Source organism: Lissotriton helveticus, chromosome 6 (assembly GCF_964261635.1).
Source record: "Lissotriton helveticus chromosome 6, aLisHel1.1, whole genome shotgun sequence".
NCBI classification, from domain to species: domain Eukaryota; kingdom Metazoa; phylum Chordata; class Amphibia; order Caudata; family Salamandridae; genus Lissotriton; species Lissotriton helveticus.
Genome location: NC_136067.1, coordinates 1,236,228,522 through 1,236,256,412, shown reverse-complemented (window position 1 = coordinate 1,236,256,412; position 27,891 = coordinate 1,236,228,522). Strand labels below are relative to the sequence as shown.

At 50.1% G+C, this 27,891-nt stretch overlaps 1 protein-coding gene across 1 annotated transcript in view; it reads left to right on the top strand.

Moving 5' to 3' along the window:
* Positions 1 to 27,891, top strand: part of DZANK1 (double zinc ribbon and ankyrin repeat domains 1) — an 846,943-nt gene that overhangs the window by 206,613 nt on the left and 612,439 nt on the right. The window lies entirely within an intron of this gene.

Below are 27,891 nucleotides of genomic sequence, written 5' to 3'. Positions count from 1 at the left end.
ATTTTAGCCAGCTTACTGTTATACAGACGCGCCATTGGGTGGTTGCGTTCATATGGCGCTTCTGAAAACAACATGCTTCTAATGGTGAGCTGCACCATTTTACGGGATGATGATGACTTCTGCGACCCAGTTACGCTCCGTGGTGAACGTTTTCGCGTTGGTGTCTCACTCTCTCCCACCCTCTTAGTGTGGCTCATAGATCTCCTGCTGACAGGGGTACTGGGTGTAAGTGAAGAAATGTTTGAAGCTTCTTCTTCCTCCTCGTCATCAGCAGATGAAACATCAACGGATACAATTTGTTGACTTGCAATTCGGGCATCCTTGATCTCCCTTAGGTGCGCCTGCCATTTGACAGTGTGCTGTCTCTCAAGATGACCTCTCTGGCCTCCGGTACCATAGTTGGTACCAAGCTTACCACGACTAACTCGAACCTTACAAATGGTACAAATGGCTATGTTTTCCCTTGTTGGGCTAACACTAAAGAAGTCCCAAACTGCGGACTTCAAATGTCTGTGGGAAGCGGAGGAGGCGATACTGGGAATGCTGCTAATGCCAGATGAACTGGAGGATGTGTGTTGCCGAAATTTAGTACGTTGTGCACTTACAGCACCACTAATTGAGGAAATGGAGGTCGAGGTGGATGGAGGTCCCTTCTGGCGAGAAAATATGGAAGCTGTAGGTGGTGGTGTACTAGTTAACTGCATTGGTGGTGGTCCCATTGACACGTCGCCAACATCACGCTCAGCAGCATTTCGGGATAGGGTAAAAATGTCTGTTTGCTGCATGCCCGCTGAGTCTGGAGTGACGTCTATGATGACTGCGTCGTCGTCGTGAGAGTCTTCATCAGCAGGAGTATACGCCACTTCTTGTTCAGCGTCATCATCACACTCCATAACTATGAGACTTTCGGGGATCTTCCTTTTACGCTTAGCTACCTTTGTCAGATCATGGTGTGCCTCACTCTCAGACCGCCGTGGTGGTTCCCAAGTTTCATCCATATCATCAGAAGGAAGGGGGCTTGAAGAAGAAGTAGACACCATCCTTGATCTTTTCCTTGCTGGGGATCTGGAAGACAATGAATCATCAGGATGAGTGGCTTCCTCATGTGATACCTCGGCTTGAATGTCGATTTCCTGATGTGCCCCTACTTCGGGAGGAACAACTATTGTGGGCACTTGTACCGCTCCATGGACCTCTGCTTGCTCCTCCCCTTGCGCCGCCTCTCCTTCCACATGTACTTGGGCTTGTACTTGCACATGTGGTTGTTGTTGCGGCTGTGGTTGTTGTTGAACACTCGTCAGATGAGTTACAACAACCTGTGTTGATTGAGGGATGCTGCTACTTTCTTGCGATGAGCCAACATCACTGGTCGATGGTGATTGAACAACTATACTGGCTGCCTCTGCAGCACTCAGGGGCTTGGACCTAAGTTGGCGTGGTGGTGGTGGCACTGAGCCCAATGGAGCGGAGGTGCTGCTCCCAGCTTGGTCCCCAGCAGACCCCGCTGCTGCTGCAGGCGTTCTTATTTTTTTCCCCAAAAATGTGGCGGTCGTCACACCAGTCTCCTTGGTAAGTGGCGCCAGTTGCTTCTTCTGCTCCTTACTGGCAACTTTCTTGCTAGAGGAGCTACGGGCAACTTTTTTTGGGGCCATCTTCTTCAGATGTCAGAACAGCAGGCCGCAGTTGCACAAGTTGCAGAGTTGTCTGTGGCCACACGTGACGTTGTGCTGCACACACCGCAGCAGGACTTCTTCCTGGCACTGATGAGGAACGATGAGGCTGATGATTCGTCTTTCTGCACCTAAAAGCAAACGAAGCCAGAGGAACATCAGTTAAATAAATGTTGCATATGTAGCGCTTCAATTAATAGTTTGCAAGTAAGCATTTTTATTATACCCACCCCCCAAAATGGAAAGACCAATAAAATGCACCACTGACAGAGTACCCCTAGGCATAATGGATGAAAACATGGCAGACTGGGTGCAGGCCTATGACACAACAAAGCACACTGCCTGGGTTCAAAATTGCCCCTAGACCCCCACCCACATGACCAAGCCCTGCCTGGACCAGGCCTCAAAATGGCCCCCACCCACATGGCCATGCCCCATCAACACCCCCAAAAATCGAAAAACACACACAAATCACAACAATCCAATGCCATCCATGCCCTCCATGATGTTTACATTCAAGACACCCCACAGAAAGACTAGGCCCGTGCACCACTGAGTGAGTACCCCTGGGCACAAGGCCCCAACACCCCCAAAAATCGAAAAACACACAAAAATCACCACAATCCAATGCCATCCATACCCTCCATGATGTTTACATTCAAGACACCCCACAGAAAGACTAGGCCCATGCACCACTGAGTGAGTACCCCTGGGCAAAAGGCCCCAACAACACCCCCAAAAATCGAAAAACACTCAAAAATCACCACAATCCAATGCCATCCATGCCCTCCATGATGCTTACATTAAAGAAACCACACAGAAAGACTAGGCCCATGCACCACTGAGTGAGTACCCCTGGGCATAATGGATGAAAGCAAGGCACATTGGATGCAGGCCTATGGCACAAAGCACACTGCCTGGATTCAAAATGGCCCCTTCACCCCCACCACATGGCCCTGGACCAGGCCTTAAAATGGCCCCCACCCACATGGCCATGCCCCATCAACACCCCCAAAAATCGAAAAACACACAAAAATCACCACAATCCAATGCCATCCATGCCCTCCATGATGTTTACATTCAAGACACCCCACAGAAAGACTAGGCCCATGCACCACTGAGTGAGTACCCCTGGGCAAAAGGCCCCAACACCCCCAAAAATCGAAAAACACACAAAAATCACCACAATCCAATGCCATCCATGCCCTCCATGATGTTTACATTCAAGACACCCCACAGAAAGACTAGGCCCATGCACCACTGGGTGAGTACCCCTGGGCAAAAGGCCCCAACAACACCCCCAAAAATAAAAAAACACTCAAAAATCACCACAATCCAATGCCATCCATGCCCTCCATGATGCTTACATTAAAGAAACCACACAGAAAGACTAGGCCCATGCACCACTGAGTGAGTACCCCTGGGCATAATGGATGAAAGCAAGGCACATTGGATGCATGCCTATGGCACAAGGCACACTGCCTGGATTCAAAATGGCCCCTTCACCCCCACCACATGGCCCTGGACCAGGCCTCAAAATGGCCCCCACCCACATGGCCATGCCCCATCAACACCCCCAAAAATCGAAAAACACACAAAAATCACCACAATCCAATGCCATCCATGCCCTCTATGATGTTTACGTTCAAGACACCCCACAGAAAGACTAGGCCCATGCACCACTGAGTGAGTACCCCTGGGCAAAAGGCCCCAACACCCCCAAAAACCGAAAAACACACCAAATTCACCACAATCCAATGCCATCCATGCCCTCCATGATGTTTACATTCAAGACACCCCAAAGAAAGACTAGGCCCATGCACCACTGAGTGAGTACCCCTGGGCAACAGGCCCCAACAACACCCCCAAAAATCGAAAAACACTCAAAAATCACCACAATCCAATGCCAACCATGCCCTCCATGATGCTTACATTAAAGAAACCACACAGAAAGACTAGGCCCATGCACCACTGAGTGAGTACCCCTGGGCAAAAGGCCCCAACAGCCAAAAAAATCGAAAAACACACAAAAATCACCACAATCCAATGCCATCCATGCCCTCCATGATGTTTACATTAAAGAGACCACAAAGAAAGACTAGGCCCATGCATCACTGAGTGAGTACCCCTGGGCAAAAGGCCCCAACAACACCCCCAAAAATCGAAAAACACGCAAAAATCACCACAATCCAATGCCATCCATGCCCTAAATGATGTTGAAATTCAACAAAACAGTTGCATCATGCACCCATAACTAACCCTGGTCCTACTGGATACTGTGGCTACCCACAATATATTTTATTTAATGTTCTGAAAAAGTTCCAAAATTGTAGTTGCAGCAACTGTAATGCCCCAAACAAACAACATCAACTTACTTGTTAAATTTCTAATCCAAAAGTGATCCAAAGAAAGTCAAAAAGGCCTCAAATCCAAATATCCAGCAGCATCCACAATAAGTAATCCTTCCAGGTCAAGATCCCAATCAAAGTGACCAGCACATGAAGAAAGCACTGGGAGGAGCCTGCTGGACAGGAACAGGAAGTTGGAGACTGTGGGGCACTTCCTTCCTCCTATAAAACCCCCCCAAAATGGACTCCTTGCAACAAAAAAAAGTGCAGGCAAATGTCAACCTGAGGAGTTATTCTGATAAAAATCATCATTTTCATTCTGCTGGTGAATTTCTTGTGCGAAATTGCAAATTTTGCAATCTCGCAATTGCGATATTCTCGCTGCCCGCCGCATCTACGTGTTCGCAAGTGTTTACTCCCGCGATGCGTGATCACGGGCCCTTATGACGTACTCGCGTTGACAAACTCTCGCTGTGCAAGTTGGCAAGCCGCGATGACGTAATCGCGGTCGACAAACTCCCGCGGGATCCCGCAGCAAGATCCAAAATGGCGCAGCACACGCAAACATGGAGAAAAACAACTCTTCAAACGCTGAATAAAGGTAAGTGAACGCTGCGCGCCGCAAAATTGTATAGTATTCTATTTGGCAAGTGCGACCAAGCAAAATAATCCGCTTCGTGCGAATTTGGAAATTTTCGGCAAATTCGCGAGAGTTCGCGGATTGCGAATTTGCCAAAAATCCGCAAAATCCGCGAGCGGAACGGATTTTACGCCCACGCTTAAACAGACCTATTAGCCCTGCTAATTCCTATAGAGTCAACAACTCTCTTCCCAGCACATCCTTCCTCTCTAATCTCTTTCCTTATTTTGGTCACATTCTTCACTGGTAGTAATAATAATAATAATAATAATAATAATAATCCACATTTGTAAAGCGCACAATCACCCGTAAGGGTCTCTAGGCGCTGGGGGCCGTCGGGAAGATTAAGCAAGCTATTGCCCAGAGTCACATGGTGCTGGGCTAATCTGCCGCCGGTGCCGGGGATCGAACCGTGATCCCCAGATTCCGGAGTCAGTCGCCCTAGCCGCGGCGCCACACCTCTTCCTTAGTAATGAAACTAAATCGATTGTGACTATCATGAACCCTAAAAATTCCAGTGTTTGTTGGAGTTAAAAAGGACTTCTCCTTGTTCACAATAAAGCCTAGACCTTTCAGTAAAGTCTTGACCGATCAAATCCAATTCCTTCAGGAGTTGATTCTACATAGATACCTTACCACCATTTTGGCTAGATAAATAATCATTGTATACCCCTCTCTCTCAGGAAAGCTACCACTGCCCTCATTACCTTGATGAAATACCATGGCTCTGAGGACAGACCAAATGGAAGGTAACAAAAGTGATCGATTTGATCCTACTCTTTGCCACAGGTATCGTAAAATAGGCATCTTTCAGATCCAACTTAACCAACCAATCATTTTTCAATACCATGTCCCTTAAAAGATGGCTACCTTCCATCTTGAAGTGTTTGTAAACTATAAACTTGTTTAAGTCTCTCAAGTTTATAACAAGTCTCCCACACTTGTCTTTTTTACTCTACCAGGAAGAGAGTACTCACAAAAATGTTGTTCTCTTTGCTTGCCTCTAAAATTGCACCCTTCCTTGGAGGGTCATTCTGAATGGGTATTTCTGTAAATTTTATATTGAAATCCTGAATTGTTTCTAAAATCTTTGGTGTTATACTCTCCCAAACTTTGGCAAAATATTTTAGTCAACCATCTACTCTTAGTTTGAAAAAAGAAGTAACTGAACTCACCCTGGAATCCAGCCGCCTTTTGACCATAGGGCCTTTTTCCTCTTGCTCACTGAAAGCGGCCTCTCTGATGGTAGAAGGATGCACCTGCACCGGCTTGGTATCCTCTACCGTAGCCTCTTTGCCTATAGCTGTTGTAATGGAACCTCTGGAAACCACAACTGGCAGAAAGTCCCCTTCTTCCGGCCCTTCTGAAAACGCCTCCACTAAACACTCTGCACATGTTAGTTTGAGCCTTGGCTAAAGCAGTGAAGTGGCAATGTATTTTCCTAGGCTCTTGACCATGTCTTAACCAAATAATAATTCCTTCAGGTTTTCGCTAGCTTTCTTCCCCGGTAAGTAATCTGACTTAGGGTTTATTTTCATTAAGACCACCTTCCTTCTTTCAGCATTAAGGCCTGCGTTTACATTGCTCAAAAATACAATAGCTCTTTGGCTTTAACCTCTTAACAGGTTGAGGTCCAATGAAAGGCCTTTAATGTATGGCTCCTCAGTCATGTCAGTTATTCATGCTAGAGGACCAACCACAGCCAGGAGCCTTTTATGGTACTGTTGTAAGAACCTGTCCAGTCCTTTTTGGGGCTCTCTGCCCATCTTAAATAGAAAGGTGATCAACTCAGGAGCTAAGTTAGGGGGGAGGCAGACCTTATCATTGAGCACTCTTCTTTCAACACATTTCTCACCTCCTTCTCACGTGGGTTTCTGTTAGAAACGGGACCCTGGCCGGCCAAGACTCGCGTCGAGGTCAGTCAGGGATCACCATTTCTAAGGTCAGGGCAAGGGAGTCACACACCAAGATAACCCCCGCTCACCCTCTAGGTAACGTGGCGCGAGCAGCAAGGCTAATCTCAGAGGCGATGTGTAAAGCGTTTGCGCGCGCACCCCAGCGACAACAACCAAAGGCCCACCACAAAGGAAACTCCACACAAGGTTATATAAAAATAGCCTTTGTATTATAGTAAAAACACATTAGATAACACACACACTTTACAATGTGCCAACAGGCACGGGCAAGATTTACAAGGGATTATGTACAGGACAGGGCCACCTGGACCACTGTCAGGGGTATGCACTTGTTAGAAATAATACTTATAGGTATAACACTTTAGCACATAAACATCTAATGACTGTAACACAGAAATAGAAAATGTAGCATACAACCAGTAACTACTGGTAAAGGGAAAATACCTCCTACGCCACCCTAGTCTCTGTAGGGAAATCACGCAGGGAGCTAGGACCTATGGAAGGAAAACCTATCACCTCCTACGCCACCCTAGTCTCTGTAGGGAAATCACGCAGGGGGAAGGAAACCTAAAATAATCACCTAGGCAAGTAACATTTAGCAAAGGCAATCAAACATCAACATTCCTCTAAGCAGGTTACTTTTAGCAAAGGGGAATAAAAGAACAAGGCATTACCTAAGCAGGTCACTTTTAGCAAAGGTAATAATAAACAAGAATTGCACATGTAACATTAAAACACATTCAGAGGTGCAGGTTAGAACTTTTGCGCAAGAATCATATAGCAAAGAAATCACAATGCGCAGGGTGCATGTAGCACAACACTCAAAATGTCCCTCAGGCCAACTGGCCTCGAAAGGGGCGGAATGCCCTGAGTCTCAAAGTCAGGGGTCTGCGCAGGCAGCACAGACACAAAAGCCTAAACGTAGCAACTGTCCACTAAGTGCTGGACAGTTGTAAATAGCGAGTAGGCAACGTTGGAGCCAGGTGGGCTCAAGAACAATGGTGGGGAGACACAGCGTGGGAGCCTCGGGGCTGCTACCAACTAGCTGCCTGTGTCCCCCTAGAGCCTCTGTGGCTCGCAAAACAAATGCGCAATTAGAGCTTCTGCGCTCTTAAAATAATGAATTGCCCCCAGAGCCTCTCTCAGGGCTCTAAATCAATATGGGCGAGGAGCCTCTCAGGGCTCGTAAATACCAAGGAATGGCCTCAGAGCCTCTCGGGGCTCTACACAATGTAAATGGCCCCCAGAGCCTCTCTGGCTCGTAAATCAATGCACTGGCACTCGAGCCTCGCAGGCTCGTAGCAATACAGGGGCCCCCTAGAGCCTTGGGGCTCTAAATAACAAATCGTCCCCCAGGAGCCTCTCTTAGGCTCGAACACAACCGGCCTTCGTTCTGGAGGGGAGGGGCAGGCACCGACAGTGTGTCCCGACGCCCCCCTCCGCCACACGGGAATCGCTGCCCCACTCACCGGCTCCTCCTGGGTTGGAGGCAGTCTCCGCTGGACTCCCTCGGTAAGCCCACACTCACCGGGCGTCTGGGGCTGCAGGACGGCTCCTCAGTGACTCTGCTGGGCCACGGGCGGGGCTCCCCTTCACTCGGGAGCCTCGTGGTCAACGTAGGCTGCTTCCTGCTTCTCTCTCTCCTCCGCCTCCTGTGATGACGTGAAAGGGGGCTCGGCCGGCTGGGCCAATCCCAGCGCGGCCCGGACTTGAAGGCGGGCGCTGCTTCCTCCTCTCACTCGGGCTGCGGCGGTGATCGCGGGCAAATGCGGCGTGGGCAGCCGCTCAAATTAACAAGGAAACGGGGCAATGCCGGGTGGGCACCGGCCTCAAAATAAAAATAGAAAGCGAGGTAGGCACTCGCTCGGCCTGGAAAAGCGCTCCAAAGCGCTAGAATCAAAATAAAGCGCACCCAGCGCTTAGGGGGAAAATAAAGCGCTCTTAAGCGCTTAGGGCATGAAATAAAGCGCTCTCAGCGCTAAAAGCAAAACGAAGCGCTCCCAGCGCTGGGGACAAGGGAGAGCGCTCCCCAAGCACAGCAAAGCTCCAGCAAGGTCTGGAGGCAGACAGGGGGGCAGGGCAGGGCCAGAGCCAGCACACTGGGTCTCCAGGCAGGGAGACAAGCCAAGTGGCGGTCCTCCTGGCCCCAGCAACAGCAACAGCCCCCTCTGGCAAGAATCCAAAAGTAGAACAATTTCTGTGGGGACACAGCCCCATATTTATACAGAGAAATCCTTTGTTAGGAGGTGCAGGGTGGGGGGAAACCAGTTGCAGCTGGCTTGGGAGTACCCTTGATGGCCCAACCACCCCTTTCATTCACTGGGGAGGCTAGGGTCATTAGACAAACCACAGGGGGGCGGAGCCAGCATTGTGTGGGGAAAACCCAGCCCATCCAGGACACAGATCTACTCCTCCCACACATCACTCAGGCTGATCTCACACTCACCACCGGGCAGACCCATCCAGACTTCCTGGAGCCTGGCATGCCAGCCAGCTCCAGCCAATCACGCTCCACTATCCTCACTGCACACATACATCAATGTCCAGAAGTAGCACTTCCCTTCTAGACACACACAAGCCGCACATACCATTGCGCAGCATTCGCTCTCACGAGTTCATACATACTAAATTCGAGCCTGCACTCCCCACACATCAGGAACTACCAGGGCACACACATTCCCCATGCATTCCTATGGGAGGGCAGGCCAGCCATACTACACGCACGCACTTTCACTCTGGGACACAGGGAAAAAGTGCGCCAAGACCCAAAAATCACTACACAGGGTCACAAATAAAGGCAAAAAGATTAGGGGTGAACCTGCCCTAAGGCCCAAGTCTAACAGTTTCTGATTCACTTTTTGAAAAACTTGCCCACTTGTCCAAGGGCCACCATTCTGCACTTCTAGGGTGCTTTATATCATGGGGTGAAAACATTTCTTCCCCTAAGTGATTTTTAATACTATCCTTCAATGTAGAAGGGATTACATTCTCACCAAAGAGGTCACTGTCCCCATCATACTCCTGCTGGAGATCTAAAGCATATTCATCATCAAATTTGTCATCATCTTTCAGATATTCTTTCTCCAAAAGACTCATCATTCTGAGTCTCAATCTCATGCATGCCACTAACCACACCCTTTTCTTGTGTGCCGCATAGGACACCTTTCAGTTTAGATTGCATGCCACTTAGGGCACTTCTCTCCTTTAAGGTGCTAAGACCGTGACTCTTTTTAAGGGTATATGCCCTTTTTCAATGTGCTTAGTATTCATTTTCTTTCTACCTTTCTTTTCACCACTATCAGAACCTCCCTCTGATAAGGTTCAATATTCATTATCTGACCCCCTTTTATTTTTTCTCTCCATGACCTTGTCAGTGGTCTCTTGAACAGAACTTATCAAATTGTGTTGAATTAATTTCTTCATTAATACTCCCCTTGGAATCTCGGATAAATCTTTTGCCTTCTCTTCCATACTAGTTGTCAATTGTTAGCAGTTCCCCGACCACATGTGGGCACTGGAGATGCACTGGTAACTGTTGGACACAGCCCACACTCAAAAAAACAAAAGCCATTGGCTTTAAGGAGAATACAAGGAAGTGCAGTGATGAACAATGTCAAGACTTTCCAGAAATTCTCTCATCTCACACAACACACAATCTCTCAATATTATCTGTAATAATGGTCTTGGGTTTACCATCACCATGCAAAAGCATCCTTCAAGAATTCAATCACACAATTAGTTGTAATCAAACGTACACAACAAGCTGATACCCACTATAGTCAACCAAGACTAACCTTTCACTCAGTGGCAGTAACTCAAATAGACTGATTATGTAAATTCCTAATTTGTTCCATGGTTCTTCAGGGATCTCAACAGGGGACAAGGTAGCCATTCTTACAGACTACTTGCACACTTCAACAAAATACTTGAGGGCTGTACAACACAAGCAAAATTTGGGACACACTTGGAGTAGTACTCCGCCAACCTCAAAAATAGCCTAAATTGGTTTTGTCACATAGCGAAGGTGCAGTAATAATCGCTAGCTCCACCTTAGGAATAATACCATCACCCGATATAGTGTGGACCCAATAAAACACACATCCCATTCCAAATTTACACTTCTCCTTCTTAAGAGAAAGTTCCTTGTCCATTGGGGAGAGGGGTTGGCCTAACGGCTAAGGCGCTCGACCTCGGACCTGGGGTTCTGGGTTCGAGTCTCGGTAACGACGCCAAAAACCTCCTGTGATTCTGGGCAAATCACTTAATCTCCCCGTGCCTAAAATGAAAGTGTGTCCTCATGTAACGTAACTGGTGATATGTAAAGCGCTCTGATACCTGATTCGTTCGGGTCTAGTTCGCGCTATATAAAACTCTGCAAAAAAAAAAAAAATCTAAACAATATTTTACTGAGTGTAATATCATGATCGTCTTTATTCTTTCCATACAGCAGGGTGTCATCTTTGAAGAATATAAAATCTATTCCACTCAGCACATTCTTCATACATCCCTGGAAAAAAAGCAGGTGCGGACGCCAACCCAAATGGCATCCTCACAAATCTGAATGTTACAAAAGATGTAAGAGCTTTTTAATCCTCGTGGAGAAGTATCTTGTGATAGGCAGCAGAATGATCCATTACACTAAAAGAACACACATCCTTGAGCAACGCCAAGGCTTCCTTGATGTTAGGCAATGGTTGACAGGCAACCCAAATGCACTGGTTGAGATTGCTCAGATCAACACACATACTGATTATGTTTTGGAGCTAAAACCAGAGTGGCCAACCACTTTGAGGCTTCAATTTCTTCAATCACCCCATCACCCCGTCTAATTCATCCTGCAGCAGTTTGAACATCAAATGTGGCACTTTCCTCTCCTTATGCGCCACAGGTCTTGCACTTTCCTTTAAAATGATCTTATGTTTAAAATCCCTCGATAAGCCATGGTCATCTGTAAATATCCCCTTAAACTCATTCACCAGTTACTCATCCTCACCAATATTACCCACCAAAAGAACCTGAACAGGGGAATTGGGATTGAGGGTAATCCCAAACCACTTTGATGACGCCAGCCTGAGATTATCCCAGTTCTTTTTTTTTTTTTTTCAAAACCGTATTTATTAAGAGTTCATGCATGAATCAATACAGCCCTCCACAGTCAGGAGGAGACTGTCAACGACAGACACTGAAAAAGGCATAGCAGTGAACCCAGAGTTATAGAAAACATACCCCAATCCCCTCCCAGACCACCCAACCCCAACAGCGCCCTGCAACACCCCCCCCTACTACCCACCCCTTATCCCACCCGAACCCAGTGCACGTGTTCACAGCGTAGCAACATAAGATGAAAAACAAAGGTGGAGTCAGCCAACAGTCTAAGGTACGGGGTCCACATCCAGAGCCAACACATCATCAAGATCAGCGGGGGGGTCGAGGTGCAGACCCCTGTAGTCCGCCCATCTTTTCCAAATTTTGTAGTGTTTCCGGGGACACCCTCTGGCCTCAAAAACAGGTAATTCCAGGCCCATAAGGAAGTCCAGTCCCGCTTTCCATGCACCAAGCGGGGGGGCACGAACGCTTTTCCAGGCTTGGGCCAGATCCCGCTTGGCCACCACCAGTCCCAAAAGCAGCAAGTGACGTTTGTAAGCGTTACCCCCAACATTTTCCAGGATATGAAGGAGACCCAGCCTAGGGGTACGGGGCAGGTCCCACCCCAGCACCTCCGAAAGACAGTCCCAAACCCCCGCCCAGAATCTGGTCAGCCTCCCGCAGGACCACACAGTATGGAGAAGCGTCCCTCTCTCATCACCGCACCTCAGACACTCCGGGGCGGCTATAAGGCCCGCCCGCCACAGCCGTTCCCTAGTATAGTAGGCCCTGTGGAGGTATTTGAACTGAATAAATCTAAGACGGACAGCTATAGCAGCTCCCCGGGGGGATTCAAGGGCCTCGCGCCAGTCATCATCATCCAAGGGGCCAATATCAATCTCCCAGGAGGCCTTCAACGACGAGAGGGAGGGGGAACAGTGTGTAACCAAGGAGCGATATATCTGAGAGACCTTTTTGTCGCCTAGGTCACCCATAAATAGTTTAGCCTCGATGGGACTGAAATCGGGGAGTTGCTCCAAGCCCACCAGACTCGGGCCAAGGGCATGGCGGAACTGGAGGTACCGGAAGAATTGGGACTTAGGCATATTGAATTCAGAGCTAAGGTCCTGAAAGGACTTAAGCGTAGTACCAGAGAGAACGTGACCAAGGGACGAAATCCCGATCGCGTCCCAACCGCCAAACCCGGATAGGGAAGCCAGCGCCGGGAGCAGGCCATTACGCCACAACGGCGTCTCAGCCGTCAGTCTGCCCCACCACCCCACACAATGCAAAGCTTGCCGCCAGACCGCAAAGACCACCTGAGTGACCCTCGGCAATACCCTCCTCCGTCTGGCCGAGTACAGCAATGTGTGGAGCGTGGCACCGCCCATCAACGAGTGCTCCAGAGCATAAGCCGGATCACTACGGTCCCCATACCACCACTCATTGAGCACGAGGAGGTGGGAGGCCTGGTAATAAGACAGGAGGTCCGTGGACGCCAAGCCGCCACAGTATGTAGAGAGAAAGCAGGTACGTAGCGCGACCCGAGAGGCGCCCCCGGCCCACAAAAACCTACCCAGCACCGAGTTGACACTCCGGAACCATTGTGGGTCGATTCTATAGGGATGATTCTGCAGTTGGTAGAGGAGCCGAGGCAGGGCGACCATCTTAAAAATTGCCGACCGACCATAGATGTTAAGGGGCATACGTGTCCAGGCCTTAACGTCCATCTGGACCCTATCCCACACCGGCCGAATGTTCCGATCCCACGCCACCGCGGCCGAGGCCGAGAGGAAGACGCCCAAGTATTTCATGCCCTCAACCACCACCCGAAGGGACGCAGCCCATGGGCAGTGCACCGTGTCACTCCCCAGCACCCACAGGGTCGACTTGTGTGGGTTAAGAAAAAGCCCTGACGCCAGACCAAACTCATGCATGATCTCAAGAACGCGAGGGCCCGTACGATGCAAATCAGTCATAAAGAAGAGCACATCATCCGCATATAAGGCAACGCGGTCCGTGTGGTCCGCCCCCCATACAAAGCCCCGATAAAGCGCGTCCTGGCGCACCCGGGCGGCCATAGGTTCCATAGCCAGCGCGAAGAGGTACGGGGAGAGGGGACATCCCTGTCGGGTGCCCCTGGCCACAGGAAACCGCGTGGAGACCGCCCCAGAAACACGTACCGAAGCGGTGACATCCGTATAGAGCAGTTTTACATAGGAGACAAAAACCGGTCCCAAGTTCAGTAGTGGTAGGAGGGCGAAGAGATAGGTCCAGCTGACCGAGTCAAAGGCGCTATCAATGTCTGCCAACAACAGCGCCGCTTGATCCCCGGTGGTTCCGATCGCGTCCAGCGCGGCCTGGGCCCGCCGAATGTTGTGCCGCGTCGCCCGGTGTGGCATAAAGCCCGCCTGATCCGGGTGGACAAGGGTTGAGATATGCGGGAGGAGGCGGTTTGCAAGCGCCTTGGCCAGGAGCTTGGCTTCAAAATTAATAAGGGAGATGGGACGGTACGACTCATGGCGCTCGGGGGGTCTGCCCGGCTTTTGAAAGACCACAATTTCGGCATGTCGCCAGTCTGGGGGGAGGGTGCCACGCTCCCGCGCCAGTTCCAACGCCCGCCTGTAATGTGGCCCAAGCTGCAGGTGGAATTTCCGATAGAATTCGCTGGGGAACCCGCTCGGCCCCGGTGCCTTACCCGCGTTTAGTTGACCCAGTGCGTCGCCTAATTCCTCCGCCGTCAGGGGGAGCTCCAGAGCGTCACGCACATCATCGGAGACCGCCCGCGGATGGACCGCTGCGAGGTATTCCTCAATGCCATCAGAGGAAAGGCTCTCCCGGGGGGCATACTGATGTTCATAATGGCGCGCAAAGCTCGCCGCAAGGATCACGGGGTCTGTAATCGCCACTCCTGCGTCGTCAACAAGCCCCGGCAAGGTGATTGGCTGCAAAGTCTGCTGACAAAGCCTATGGAGCATGGTGCAAGACTTGTCACCCCACTGATATACCCTACTACGCGTAGCCAGCAAAACCTGGCGTGCCTCATCTAATAAGACCGAGGAGTAAGACTGTTGCGCCTGTAAAAGCAGCCGCAGTGTCACATCATCGGCCGCCGCCCTGTGCCGCGCCTCCAGCGCCTCCACCTGCACCGCGGCAGCAGTAATACTGTTTTGGCGAGTCCGACGAGCCGTTGCGCACCAGGCTATATCCACACCCCTCAAGGCGGGCTTCATGGCCTCCCACACTGTGATTGCATCCATCCCCACCGTAAGGTTGTCCTGCCAGTAGTGGGCGATTGCACCGCGCAGATGCTGGGAGTAATCTGGTCGCTGCAGGTGCCACGTAGACATCCGCCACCGAAACGGCTGGCGCGCCTTACAGAGATCTATCTGCACCGCCACAGGGGAGTGGTCCGAGAGCCCGCGAGGCCGGATCGCCGCCCCCTGCACCCTGTCAAGGAAGGCCCCCGGTACAAACACACAATCGAGGCGCGAGAGAGAGCCATGCACAGCAGAGACATACGTGTATTCCCGCCTCCCCGCATGCAAATGTCTCCACACATCCACCCATCCAAGACCATCAATCATGGCACTCAGCCGAGTAGGGGAGGCTACAGCCTCGGCCCCTCGTCCCCTCTGTCTGTCTAAGGTCATGTCCACTACATCATTCCAGTCGCCTCCAATCACAGCCAGGGAACGGGGAAGCTCGGCCCATAAGGCAAACAGTCGCTCCGCAAGGGCCCACTGCAGCGGGGGAGGGGCATACACACAACCGAACACCACAGGCTCCACACCAACCCTACCCTGCACAAACACAAACCGGCCCTGAGGATCAAGCCATTGACGCTCATGAGTATAAGCCAGCCGTCTGTGAACAAGAATGGCCACGCCCCTCGACCCCCTAGTGAAGCCAGCATGAAACACCTGGTGGAAGCCAAACCTCTGCAGACTCAGTGCCCTAGTACCCAACATGTGTGTTTCCTGAAGAAAGAGCACATCTGCCAAGTCCCTTTTCGCCCAGCGAAGCACAGCCCCCCGTTTGATCTTGTCTAGGAGCCCCCGGACGTTCCAGCTCAGTACACGCATGGAAGTGCCAGGAGACACAAGCCGTGGAGCTTCAGCCATTGTCACGATGAGCCAGTTCCCGTCCACCCCAGTACCCGACCCCGGCCCACAACACCCCGTTTGCCAACATCATAAGAAACACGTGCACCCCCCAGAACACAGCCCTAAACCCCACTACCCCACTAACCCCGGCCCAACCCACAAGCAACCAAACACCCCAAGACCCCCCACCCCCACCCCCATACCTCAATGAACAATGAAGTATCTGTCGCGGTATACGGTACTTCAGGCCCAAAACACAGCGCCCAAAGCCAGCCATACCAAGGGATCCCAACTAGTTCCCCCCCGAACTAACCAGACACACTCCCTGAACCACCCCCCAGTCCCAACAGGAGGAGGCAGCCCATAGTACAGGCCCCGAACCCCAACAAACATACAGTCGAGTCATAAACAAAGCACCATAGAAAAGTACCAGACCAGGATGGCCCCGGTATTCGCCAAAAAGAAGTCAATACTGCACCAGCCAATGTCTGTCCCACCGACCACAGCTCAGCATCCGCAACATATATTTTGACATAGGAAAGGCAACCAGCAGATAGTCTCTGTGAATGGTGATCAGGAGCCTTGTTCAGATTGATCCGTATCGGGCTGTGTGTCCCCTAAAAGAGGGTCCCGGGACAGGGACCTCCGCCGGGAGCGGGACTTGCGGTGACGTTTCCCTCTGCCTGACGGGTTGCCCCGGTCCTGAGACGAGCCACGCGACGACCCTGAGTGCAGCCCTGGTTGGACATGAGGTCGAATTCTGACCGTCTCATCGGTCCAGTTGAAGACGGCCTCCGGCGTATCGAAGAAGAGGGTCTTGGAGTTGAAGATCACACGGAGGCGGGCCGGGTAGAGCAGTGAGTATTGGATTTTCAAGCCACGCAGCTTGGCCTTGGCTTCCAGGAAGGAGTGCCTCTGCTGGTGGACCAGTTTGGTATAGTCCGGGAATATCATAATTTTATTATTGTCATAGAGCAGGGTGTCCTTAAGCCGAGCCTCCCGGAGAATGACGTCCCTGTCGTGGAAGTTGAGGAGCCTGGCGATGATCGGGCGAGGCCGCTCCCCGGCCGGCGGCTTCTGTGTCAAGGCGCGGTGAGCACGCTCCACCACGAAGCATCGCGACAGGGAGTCCGGGGGTAGCCAGCTCTCCAGCCACCGGGACAGAAAAACGTCCATGGGCCCATTCTCGCAGTCTTCCGGAAAGCCAACAAAGCGCAGGTTGTTCCGCCTCGCCCGCCCCTCGGCATCTTCCACACGGAGCACCAGGCCCCGCTGAGTCTGTTCCATGTCGGCAATCTTCTTCTTAAGGGCACCAACATCTCCCTCCACTGCTGTGACCCTGGTCTCGGTTTCAGTAATGCGGGCGACCGCATTACGAAGATCTTGCCGCAGCAGCATCACGTCGGCACCCACCGCGCCAATCTTCGCATCCAGCATGTCGCGGGACTGTGTAATGGCTGTCAGCAATGCCGCGTTGTCTGGTCCAGCATTTTGGCCCCCGCCAGCCGCACCAGCTCCTCCACCAGGGCCGGTGAACTTATCAATGGGTCCAGTCTTAGTGGCGGCCGAGCCCCGAGTCATGGCGGCCGCAGAGATGGCAGATCAGTATCACGCACCTGTAGCGAGGCCGCACCTCACGATAGTCCACCAACCAGGCCTCGGCCGGGGCGTCTAGAGCACACCAGGCCACACGGGATCCTCACGCCACCGGCCCACAGATCGGGCAGGCCCCCAGGAAACGCCGCCTCACCAGGGCGTAGTAGGTCGTCCCCGCGCCCACTGGCACGGCGCAGATATGGGCCACTCTAGCCCAGTCCACGAGTCCTCCGGCCGCCGCCCCGGCGACCACAGGGGCAGGGAAGGGCAAGTATCCGGGCCAGGCGCCCGACTGACACCCCAGCCCCCGGGGGCTCCCACTCGGCCGAAGGATCTGGGCCGGCGACTCCGGGCGGGGACCACCAAACTCGAGGTCCCGGCTCCACCAAGGCCAGGCAGGCCGCAGGTCTTCCGAGGCCCCCCCAGGCGCCGGCCCCCACCGCAGATATGGCGAGGAAAGGCAGGGGATTCCGCAGCTGGTCGCCGGCAGCAGGCAGCCCCGGATCACGGCCAAAGAGCAGCGCCTCAGGCCCCGGATCAAGTCCACCGGTCCGGGCCCGCCTAAAGTGAGGCCCCGGCCCGGTCAACCGGCCCCAGGTCGTCCACCGCTCCAAACTGCCTCACCTCAAGAAAGGGCACTGCACGTCCGTCTTGGCACCGGTCAATGGAGCTGGGCCGGTGACTCCGGGCGGGGACCACCAGACTCGAGGTCCCGGCTCCACCAAGGCTAGGTAGGCCGCAGGAGCAGGGAAGGGCAAGCATCCGGGCCAGGTGCCCGACCGACGCCCCAGCCCCCGGGGGCTCTCACCCGGCCGAAGGATCAGGGCCGACAACTCCGGGCGGGGACTACCAAACTCGAGGTCCCGGCCCCACCAAGGCCAGGTAGGCCGCAGGTCTTCCGAGGCCCCCCCAGGCACCAGCCCCCACCGCTGATGTGGCGAGAAGAGGCAGGGGGGTCCCGCAGCAGGTCGCCGGCAGCCAGCAGCCCAGGATTGTGGCCAAAGGGTAGCGCCGCAGGCCCCGGATCGAGACCTCCAGTCCGGATGTGCCAAAATTGAGGCCCCGGCTTGCTCAACCGGCACTAGGCCGCCCACTGCTCCAAGCCGCCCCACCGCCGAGAGAGGTCTCAGCGCGTCCTTGTCAGCACCGGATGACTCCCTGCGCCGTCCGCCACCGTTGCCCCAGATGTGGTGCACAATTCGGGTCCGGGGGCCAGGAGAAATCACAGGATAAGTATCGGGCCGGCGGGAGCTCTAGCAAGCCACGTCCGCCATGATCGCCCGCTAAGCCACGCCCCGAGATTATCCCAGTTCTTGGCAACATAAATATTCCTGACAGTCTCTCTCTCCCTTGAAATTAATGTTCATGAGGGTATATACAAGAAGATCAATATTCATAACTGCATATCCCTCAGGATTTATATCAGATGGCATATAGGGTATGTTACCATCACCATAAATCCTCTCCCAGTTTTTAACCCACTAATGTAAATGGTGAGCCCGAATCAGCAAAAACCATCAGATCCATTCGATTTCACAATTAGATATAGTGATAGGACCCACATCCAGTTACCCCTCTTCAAGTCCAATATTAGAAACAGAGGGTACCACTTGCAAAATGGCACTCTGACTGATTTCAAGAGCTTTTACAAACCCATGAACTTTGGCATTCTTACACAAGCAAAGTGACCCTTCTTTTCACAACATCAGCAACTTACATTACGAGCATTACAAATAGGATTACTGGAAAGGTAATTTGAACTACCGCACTTAAAATATTTAAACTTGACATCTTTTGTGAGATTGGAGTCCCTCAAAAATTTTGAATAACTCAAATTGCTCTTAGATCTTTCCTTCAACACCTTACATATCGTTTCCTTACTGTCTTCTTTCCATCCTTCTAAACAGCTTGTCCAGTAATTCTCTCCATTGTACACGCTGTAGTACTGCGCATTTCCTTTGCCCAACAAATGGTGTGTTCCATACCTTCTACAAAGTCAACCGCTTCCTTCAATGTAGGATACTTAGCCAGCAGTTTTTTCTGAACTCTAGGATTATTGGTGCATCGTAACAATTGATTACGAGTATGGGAATCACTTAATTCACCAAATTCACAAGTACGAGCTAAGCTTTTCAATGAAGCAACGTAGTTTCCCACCTTTTCTCCTTTAGTCTGAACTCTCATAAAGAATGTGTGTCTCTCCATGACTATATTATTATGTGGCCCAAAATATCTCTCCAAATACACCGACGACATCTCTTATACATCCCTGGGCTCACATTCTCCATTTACAATTACAATTTCATCCAAACTTCCATAAATATTATTTCCTTTAATACCCAGGGTGTATAACAAAATCCCTTGTTTCCTTAGTGCAGAAAACATTTCCCCACCTATAGCTATTAAGTAGGAATCCAAAAACGTTTCCATTTTTTCCATAGTAACAGTGGTCCCCCAATTCTGATAACATTGTGGAGGTTGCAACATGCTAGCAGCAGTCATTCTCAAATAACCCTGTGGACAAAAATTTAACAAACACGCTACCACGCTAAAGAAACAAGCCACTTTAATCAACTTAAATAAAAGGCTACACAAATAAACTAAAATAATGACCTAAATTAATAACTACGGCTCCTGAGAAATATGAAGAGTCCGTTGATTTCAGTGGTTGTATTGCCAATGATGATAGTCACAATTCAGTAAAATAATCTGAGTCAGAAACACTTAGTTGGGACAACCACTCTTCACGCTCATCGAGAAACAATACACTGGCCTGGTGGTTATGCATGAAACGTTGGTGCTTCGACGCAGTAATGATGCAATGTAGCTTATCAGCTATAACGCTAATTATTGCAGCGTCAGCGTAATATCTCATAAGGTCATGTGGGTCTTAGATGCCCTCAATGCATGCACGTCGTCTCACACATGTGCATGTGCAATCACAACACCCAATACAGCGTTGGAAAGGGCAGTTGCAGCAGAAGGACATAGGCTATGCAGACGGATATGTATAAAAAAAAAATTTTAAAACTACATCATCCAGAAGGCTGAGGGCCAAAATAACATCAAACAGGAACTGATGTAATAATGTGACTCACTATATTGAAACTGAGAGCCTGGAGCCAAATTGATCGTGAACAAGGGACATGCTATCCCAAAACGTGTAGATTTGTGCCTGCCTGCTTGAGAAACTCCATGCTGTGAGGATTAAATAAAAAAGCACATAAGTGAAGACAAACGCGGGTTCGTCCCGTTTTTCTCCCAGCGGGGGAATTGGTTGTGGATTTAAATGCGGTGTGGTTCTGCCGCGGGGATTTACAAACCGGCGAGAGAGCGCTGCAAATTCTGGCGAAAAGGAACCGAGGGGTATCAATATATATATGTTCGAGGCATATGAGCTGCAGAGTGTACACTTAGCATTAGATCGCCACCTGGTGTTGGGCTCGGATGATTGCAGGTTGTTGTTTTCTTGGAAGAAGTCTTTGTAGTCACGAGATAGGTGACTCCTCCCTTGGACAATACAGCGCATGGTCATCGACTCCATCCTCAGATTGTTTTTTTCCGCCACTGGGTTCGGATGAAAGTTCTCCGCTCCGGCTAGAAAAACTTTTCCAGCAACTTCGAAGCGTAAAAACTTTATACAAATGATATCGACTTTGAATAGACTATTTTCGACACCATCAACTACATTCCGGTGCGTCGAAGCGGGCCGTTGGGCCTATCGGCGCCGTACGGCCTACGCCTCATGGACAGAACTCCATTCAAGAGATGCCCGGTATGTCGAGCAAAATTCCCTCATAGCGATCATCACGAGGTCTGCAACCTCTGTCTATCACCGGAACACGACAAGTCGACCTGCACAGCTTGTGCATCCTTCCGATCGAAAAAGACCATTCGGGATCAGAGGGCCCGTCGACACGAGAGATGAGGAGAACGGCCCCAGCACCAGAGGCCATCTTCGAGGAGGAGATCTTCGAAGAAGACATCTCCAAGGACGAGGCTCCACTCGCCGCCGCCGAAGACTCGCCTGATCTCCAGATCATATCAGAGGCAGAGGACTCAGATGGCTCGATTCCATCTCGTCAACCCGTGAGTACTCTTGCCGCCCCTGCACCACAGACACTGCCCAAGCTAAAGGCAACGGTCAGCACTCCGCCCATGGGGCCCAGTCGAGACCGAAATATTCCCTCAGACGCCCCGCCTTTGGGCTCGTCTCCGAAAGGAAAACGACTACGCCTTCCGGTGCCTCGGCACCGACCAAGCCACACGTGCCAATTCCACCTCTTCCATCGGCACCGAAGCACACACATCCTTCAACACCAAAGGATTCTTCGACACCGAAGCCAAAACACCCTTCGGTGCCCAAAGACAAAGATCCTTCGGCACCCAAACCTAAAGATGCACCGGTACTGAAGCCAAAAACTGTACCAGACCTGCAAAAAGCTCCGGCTCCGAAACCTTCCGGTTCCAAGAATAAGGATGGAAAGCCAACGTCCGACGCCTCAAAGCCAACGAGACCTGCTTCCACTCCAAAAACTCCAACCTCTGTACCAAAGACTCCAAGGCCTGATTCAGAGCCCCCTAAACCCTCTAACAAGCCTACCAAGCGAAAACAACCTTCGGCACCGAAAAATTAGCCACGGGATTCTGTAACGCCTCCTACAGCAAAAAACACAAAACAACCCCTTTCGGCACAGAAAAAATCTACGCCGAACAAGGTTGTAGAGGAAGAAGAACTGTTTAGACCAAATCCTAAACAAAAGAAGGTCTATATCAACCCAAAGACTGAACATGTGGAAGCTATTCCTCACAGAAGAGACCAGCAGATACACCACTTCTACCTGTGGTTCCTGCCAAAAAGAAGGATTGTGCAACTTCGCCAATGCACCCTTCCTCTCCTTTACCTTCTTCCTCCCCTATTCCTCCTTACTTTTCACCAAGAGTTTCTCCTGTTCAATCTCCTGCATCATCACACCACACTGATGATGAGTATGATATAGGTGGGGTGGATGACACACCCGACCCACACACATACCCTGTAAATGAAGGTATCAACCCAGATACATATCCTACAGATTAAGATATATATGAGTACCCACCAAATAATGTGCCTGACATTCCTGATCCTCAGTCCTACCCAACAAAACCTTCCCCTCCAGAAGATAGCATTGGGTTTAATCAACTCTTAAATAGAGCTGCCCTTTACCACGGGGTTACAATGCACTCTGATGCCATTGAGGAGGATTTTTTACTAGACACATTTGAGCAGTCACGAAGGTCTACACAAATACTACCCATGATCAAAGGAGTCATTAAACATGCTCCGGAAATATTTAAAGACCCTGTGCGTTGTAGAGTGTTAAATCCAAGAATAGAAAAGAAATATAGACCAGCACCATCTAATCCAGTCTATATTAAGGGACATCTGCCACTCGACTCCCTAGTAGTGTCCAATGCACGGAAAAGAGCTAATTCCCAGACTTCTGGTGACATGTCCCCTCCTGACAAAGAATCCAAGGTTATTGATGCGTCAGGTAAACGGATTGCTGCGCAGGCTACAAATATATGGCACATAGCAAATACACAAGCCCTGCTCTCACGCTATGACAGGGCTCACTACGATCAATTGGAAAAACTGTTAGAGCACCTTCCAGATCAATACAGAGATCAGGCAAAAGAGCTCATACAAGAAGGCAAATTAATATCCAATGCCTCAATTAAATGTGCACTAGATGTAGCTGACACAGCATCCAGAGCAGTCAATACTAGTGTTATACTCCGATGACATGCGTGGTTACGCATTTCCGGGTTTAAGACGGAGGTGCAGACTACCATCTTGAACCATCCTTTCAATCAAAACCAATTGTTTGTGCCGGAAGTAGACACTACACTAGAAAAAATGAAAAAGGACACAGACAAAGCTAAGTCTGTGGGAGCATTACAATCCACACAGAGTAGAAGTTCTTTTCGCCACTCCTTTTATAGAGGAGGCTCCAAGCAAACCGGTGCAGGTACAACTTCATCTTTCAAAACGCACACACAGACCTCCTCTAACAAAGGCTACTTTAGAGGAGGATACAGAGGCAATAATAATAAGGGAAGAGGTAGAGGTAACAACAACAACCGCTCCTCTTCCACTCCCAAGCAGTGACTTCCCTCTGCTTCCCCTACAGCATTCCACTCCTGTGGGGGGCAGATTATCACAGTTCCTACCTGTCTGGAATTCTATCACAACAGACAGGTGGGTGAGACAGATTATCCAACATGGCTACTGCCTAGAACTCACAGCAACCCCCCCAAACATACCACCCGGGCAGCGTCCAATGTCTACAGACCATCTGACTCTGCTTCAACAGGCAGTTCTAGCGCTTCTACAAAAGGATGCTATTCAATTAGTTCCTTTAGAAGAACAGGGAACAGGAGTGTACTCCCTGTACTTTCTAATCCCCAAGAAGGACGGGACACTACGGCCAGTTCTCGACCTCCGGCCCCTCAACCATTACATACAATCAGATCATTTTCACATGATCACTCTGCAACAAGTACTCTCACTACTACAACAAAGCGATTTTCTTTCAACACTAGACCTAAAGGACGCCTATTTTCACATTCCTATACATCCTGCTCACAGGAAGTATTTAAGGTTTGTCATACAAGGACAGCACTATCAGTTCAAAGTCCTTCCATTCGGGGTCACAACAGCACCACGAGTGTTCACAAAGTGCTTAGCAGTAGTAGCGGCACGTCTCAGAAGACAACAGATACATGTCTTCCCTTACCTCGACGATTGGCTCATAAAAGCAACATCATTCAGTCAATGTGTCCAACACACAAATCAAACAATTCAAACATTGCACAACTAGGGGTTCACAATAAACTACACCAAGTCGCACCTGCAGCCTTCGCATGTGCATCAGTACCTAGGAGCTACCATAGACACATCTACAGCTCTAGCGTATCCCAGTCCAGCCAGGATACAGAGCATTCAGACCTTAGTCTCCATTTTTCAACACCAGCAGTCTCTCCAAGCCAGAGTGTTCATGAGACTAATAGGCATGATGGCATCTTGCATCTTCATAGTACCATATGCAAGACTGCAAATGTGCCCATTACAAGAATGTCTAGCACAACAGTGGAATCAGGCTCAAGGTAAAAAAAAAAAAAATGTAAATTGATACTTGTATAGCGCACTACTCACCCGCAAGGGTCTCAAGGCGCTTGTACGAATACCGCTGTGGAACCCATCCTGGCTTTCCCTGTGAGGTGTCCACTACTGGGCACCCCCAAGGTGGAGGCCAGGCATCCTTAGCGTTGTGGAGGCCGTTGTGGAGATTAAGCAAGCTATTGCCCAGAGTTGCAGAGTGGGACTCCATGATTGGAATAGGCACCGAGGCGAGAATTTTCAGGTCCGTGGAATTTTGAGCCCAAGACCCACCGAGGCGGGGAATTGAACCCTAGTCCCGGGCTAGACCTCTGCATCAGGGTCTGCCGCTCTAACCATTGAGCCACACTTCTCCACCAGGTCAGCTCACAGACCTGGTGTTGGTAGACAGCCGTACATATCGCTCTCTGCAATGGTGGAACACCAAAAACTTGACAAGAGGACGGCCATTCCTCGAGCCTGTTCCACAGATGGTGCTCACGACAGACGCATCCCTCACAGGAAGGGGAGCCCATCTCATACATTATACCACACAAGGCCAATGGAACAACCAACAAAGACTGTTCCATATCAACCACCTAGAGCTGCTAGCAATTTTCCTAGCACTCAAAACGTTTCAATTGCAAGTACAAAACAAAGCTGTCTTAATCCGGACGGACAATATGACAGCCATGTTCTATATACAAAAACAGGGGGGGACACACTCTCTGCAACTGTCCCATCTCGCACAGAACATTTGGAGATGGGCCATTCCTCAAAACATACATCTGACAGTAGAACACCTTCCAGGAATTCACAATCAGATAGCAGATCTGTTGAGTCGGCAGCCACAACAGATTCACGAATGGGAAATACATCCACAACTTCTTCAGCCATTCTTCCAAATGTGGGGGCATCCACAGATAGATCTGTTTGCCACCCACGTAAATGCAAAATGCCCAACCTTCGCCGCCAGGTTTCCACACCCATGGTCGGAAGGGAATGCGATATGGATGAACTGGTCAGGCAGATTTGCGTACGCTTTTCCGCCTCTCCCACTCATTCCACTAGTAGTGCGCAAACTCAGACATCAGTCTCGCAAACTAATACTAGTAGCTCCCACATGGGCACGTCAGCCGTGGTTCACCACATTACTAGATCTCTCGCTGGTTCCACATCAAAAGTTACAGCTCACACCCTCCCTGTTAACACAGAACCATGGAGAAATAAGACACCCAGAACCAAGCCAACTGAATTTGGCGATCTGGCTCCTGAAGTCTTAGAGTTTAGTTACTTAAACCTACCACCAGACTGTATGAACATCATTAAAGAAGCTAGAAAACCCACTACCAGAGCGTGTTATGCTGCTAAGTGGAAAAGATTTGTAATATATTGTAACAATAATCACATTGATCCACTGGATGCTTCCATCCAAAATATCATTACCTTTTACATCTACAAAGGTCCAATTTAGCTTATTCTTCCATACGCCTGCATCTTGCAGCAATTGCAGCCTATTTACAGAATAGGTAACATCTATCTCTCTTCAGAGTACCTGCAATCAAAGCATTCATGGAAGGATTAAAACAAATAATCCCACCTAGGTTACCACCTGCTCCTGTATGGAACCTGAACATTGTCCTTACAAGACTCATGGGACCCCCTTTCGGGCCTTTACACAAATGTGAATTGCAATTTCTAACATGGAAAACTGCTTTCCTTGTTGCCATCACCTCTCTCAGAAGAGTTAGTGAAATACAATCATTCACAATATAAGAACCATTTTTTCAAATACATCCTAATAAAGTGTTTCTTAGGTCTAATATAAAATTTCTGCCAAGGGTTATCACTCCTTTTCATCTTAACCAATCTGTAGAGCTACCTGTGTTTTTCCAAAACCCAGACTCTGTTGCAGAAAGGGCCTTACACACCTTAGATGTTAAAAGAGCTCTGTTATACTATAGAGATAGGACTAAATCCTTTAGAAAGACAAAACAATTATTTGTATCTGTCTCTCCTCCACACAAAGGCAACCCCATCTCTAAAGGGGGGATTGCCAGGTGGATTGTAAAGTGTATGCAAATATGCTATCAAAAAGCTAAACGCACACTACCAATTCCTCCTAGAGCGCACTCCACTCGCAAACTAGGAGCCTCTATGGCTTTCTTAGGAAATATACCACTAGAGGACATATGCAAGGCAGCAACATGGTCTACACCACACACCTTCACTAAACACTATTGTGTTGATGTGCAGGCCAAGCAGCAAGCTGCGGTGGGCCAAGCTGTCCTTAGAACACTGTTTCAAACTACTGCAACGGATACAAGCAACCACCGCTAGGGGAGACACTGCTGCACAATTGATGCTAAGTGTACACTCTGCAGCTCATATGCCTCGAACGGAAAATGCTACTTACCAGTATGCATCTGTTCTTGGCATGTAGAACTGCAGAGTTGTACACGCCCTCCCGCCTCCCCGGGACTTGTATCCGTTCCAGTTCTCATCTTACTTAGATGCAAACGGATGGACATCCTTTCTCTTTACTTCTACTAACTCCATCATTTCCCATCATGGCGAAAAACAATCTGAGGATGGAGTCGATGACCATGCACAGTATTGTCCAAGGGAGGAGTCACCTATCTTGTGACTACAAATACTTCTTCCAAGACGACAACAACCTGCAATCATCCAAACCCAACACCAGGTGGCGATCTAATGCTAAGTGTACGACTCTGCAGCTCTACATGCCAAAAACAGATGCATACTGGTCAGTAGCATTTTCCATCTATACTAATATAATAAAGAGAGAGCCCAAACCTTTAAGGCGGGTAATCTCAGGAACCACAGCACCAATCACAACACCCAATACAGCATTGGAAAGGACAGTTGCAGCAGATGGACATAGGCTATACAAGTGGCCACCATATACATTACAAAGGTAAAACAACCTTAGGCGTAAAGTAGTCCCTTGGGGGCGTGGGCGTTGTGCTGTCAGCGATAGGGCGCGGCAAACAAACCTTCACAGGACTCCCTTGTGGGCGTGGGCGTTGCGAGATGGGCGTGGACAAACAGCAAACACCAATAGGCGCGGCATTCACGGGGCGCGCCATTCCCCGTCATTACTGGTAAAAGTGAAAACGGCATTGTAAACAAAAACCTTCACATTACTCCGTTGTGGGCCTGGCCGTTGTCAGAGGTGCGTGGCAAAACCTGAATGGGCGCCGCATTCACGGGGCGCGCCTCCTGGACGTTGTCAGAGGGGTGAGGCCAAACACCAATGGGCAAAGCTAAATGGGCCGCGGCAATGCTACGGTGCTCACGCGGGGGCTCAAGCCACTCAGCCTAACAGCGGGGATCACAAAGCTTTGCATACTGCTCCGGTGCTCAGG